Source organism: Eutrema salsugineum, unplaced genomic scaffold (genome assembly GCF_000478725.1).
Source record: "Eutrema salsugineum unplaced genomic scaffold, Eutsalg1_0 scaffold_3, whole genome shotgun sequence".
Taxonomy (NCBI): Eukaryota; Viridiplantae; Streptophyta; class Magnoliopsida; order Brassicales; family Brassicaceae; genus Eutrema; species Eutrema salsugineum.
Genome location: NW_006256756.1, coordinates 6,190,100 through 6,193,180, shown reverse-complemented (window position 1 = coordinate 6,193,180; position 3,081 = coordinate 6,190,100). Strand labels below are relative to the sequence as shown.

Genomic DNA, 3,081 nt, shown 5'->3' with positions numbered 1-3,081 from the left:
TATCCATGGTGTGGACAATCTCTTTGGTATTCCCTAAATCTTTCCCAAGTATCTAAAAGATCTTCATCTTCTTTTTGTTTAAAAGTTCTTATCTTCTTTCTTAAGAGATTTGCAAGATTTCTAGTGTAAAAACGATTTAAGAAAGCAGTTTTACACGCTGCCCACGTTTTTAGTGAAGCAGGTGGCAAAGATTTTAGCCATTTGCTGGCCTTATCTCTAAGAGAGAATGGGAAAAGACTACACTTGTGGTAATCCCCATTCGCTGTAATGGTTGCACATAATTCTTCGAAAGTCTCGATATGGTCTATCGGGTTTTCGAATGAATAACCAGAGAATTGATTTTGTTGAACTAAATGGATAATGGGTACCTTAATTTCGGTTTTGCCATCCTTTGGTAAGGCTGGTTGAATAGCTCTTCGATCTCCCATTAATTTTTCGAGTGAATCGAATCTTCCAATCAGTTCATCATCATCTTTGTGTTTGACCGATCCGATTAGCTCATTGTCATCATAAATCGGTTCTTCAAACTCATCATCAGTCAGGTCATCATCGCTTGGATCACCATCCACACGATTTGGTGGATCACCAAGAGTTCCGGGAACATGTTCCCGGTCTCTCATTGCAGAGAAACCTGAAAAATTCAAAAGAAAAAGTAAAAGTAAACAAGTGTTCTAATGGATTTAAGCTGGGATTCGCAACGAAACAAATCAAAGTCCCCGGCAACGGCGCCAAAAACTTGATGCGAGCAATACGGGGTTTGTTGTTTTCGTTTTACTAAGCTTTAGGTTTTAAATTTATAACCCCTAAATGTCTGCAAGTGCACAGATGTGCGCTGTAGTACTTAGGGTATCGATCCACAGAGACTTAGTTGTTTCAGTACGAATTCACTGCAACACTTAAATCAGATTAGAACTAAAAGGGTTTTGGTTTTGGTTTTGGGTTTTTGGTTGTCACTAAATCTAAACTAGAAAGCAATTAAAAAGCAATTGAAAGAAAACTAAAGCAGGTAAAGCGATTAAACAAAGCGAATAGAAGGCAAGTAAATAACAATTAAACTAGGCGATTGAAAGCAAAGAACAAGCAAATAAAAAGCAAACTAAATTGAAGGTTGTAAGCGATTAAAGACAAACGTTGGGGCTCAAGGGTAATTCGCAGGGGTTCATAGTCTATGCTATGTCGATTTCAAGCATATGATAAAAGTAATCAACTACGTATGTTCTAGAACTCGAGGCACGGAAGTATGAATAGCCTACTTTCGCAGCACTAAACAACTATCTCTCGCAACCCTAATCAGTAGGTTTCCACTCTGATTCTGGAAGGGAGAAGATGCAATAGCAGAACAAGACTCATCAATATTCACAACTCAACTACAGGTAGGTTTCCACTCCTATAGAAGAATTGCTCGTTTCACCCTAGTTCAGACAATCAATGAAAGCTTTCGCAACATATCATATCAGATCGGCTTCTAAGTGGCCAGCAAAGAATCACGCAGTAAGATTAAAGGCAAACGAAGAACATCTAGAAGATTAATAATCCTAAATCTATCGATTCATAAGCAAAGACACATGAAATTCCCTTTGAATAATCCCTTTAAACCCAACTGGGTAACTACTCAACCATATTGTAAACAATCATCACAGAGTATTGAAAGTTGCAGGAAATTAAAGAAAAGAAGGAAGAAGAACGAAGAACGGAATCGCAGATGGAGGCGCGATGATGCTCCAGCGGCGGCTCCTCCTCCAAGGGTGGCGGCTCCTCTCTCTCTAGGGTTTGTGTGTCTCTCTCTCTTTCTCTCTTTTTTCGTCTCTACACCTTTAGGAATGACCTAAAGGGGGTATTTATAGCTTCTGGGGTGGTCCTGGACACTTAGGGCTTCAAAAATAACGAAAGGAATTGATCTGGGCCTTAATTAAGTCGTCGGGAAAGTGAACGACCAAAGTCCGCGGTCGCGGTGGCTCTACCCGCGGGAAAATAGGTGTTTGCCGCGGTCCCGGCACATGCTCTCTTCCGGAACTGCATTTTCTGTCATTCTTGCATCGGGAGTATCTGAAGATCTAACCGTTGGATTGTCTCCAAACCAAGTGCATTAGAAAGCTGGTTGGATCCTCTATGTTGTCTAACATTTTGGGGGTGATCAGACGGTGAGAAGGTCTTCATCGCTTGTTATACTTCTGACGGTCTGCATTTATCCAAAATTGCTCATTTGTTCCAAATTGCATATCTTTTGCCCAAGTTTCCTGTAAAGTCTTTTGAAACTCTAAAACATTGAAAACACTTTAAAAACATTGAAAACAGAGTTAAAACACCTGCATAAGATACAATTATGATCCATAAAAGTGGTCAAAATACGATGTTATCACCAACCAATCAAATTATAACAATTATCAACCAATCAAATCATCAAAATTTCATTAATCAAAACGACATCAAAAAGTGTGCGTTAAACCACATAAGAATTCACTTGGCGATTCGTCCACAACACAAGCACCAGAATTTCCTTTTAGTCTTGGCCTCCATGTCCTATTTTTACGATCCCTTACAAACATAGAAGGAATCTCCGAGTATAAAAGATTCATTGCCTCTGGATAAGACTGATTACACCTAAACCAAGCAAGGAATTTAGGTTTTCTAGCAGCAACACATCTATCTAAATTATTAGAAAACACAATATTTTCCCCCGGGAGATGAAACGGTATAACTTGCCAATTAACACGTGGTCGCCTGTGAGCACCTAGACATGTACAATAGAACAACAATCATATATCCAATAACAACAATCAATAGAATACCGTAAAAGAAAACTAACGATTAGTGACGTCCTCAAAAACGTAATACAAAACTCATTTACTAAACGCTTTCATCGAAGAACCCGAATGCAAACAATTCTAACAATGCAGACTGATAACCCGTGAAGTCGCGATAGACGCATATATATACCTATACCGAAATATATGCATCTATATAGAGATATAAGAATTATGTGGTTTACGCGTTGTTTATTTTTTTCTAGGGTTTCTTAGAATGTTTTCCTTTATTTACATTTTATACACCTCTCAACTACCGAGTCTCGCCATTTTAATA

General features: G+C 38.7%; 1 non-coding gene across 1 annotated transcript; it reads left to right on the top strand.

Annotated features, from left to right (window-relative positions):
* Positions 1-108, top strand: LOC112085829. The gene has a single exon (XR_002899117.1). It is a non-coding gene; the product is annotated as a small nucleolar RNA R71 (small nucleolar RNA).
* Positions 109-3,081: the final 2,973 nt, after the last annotated feature.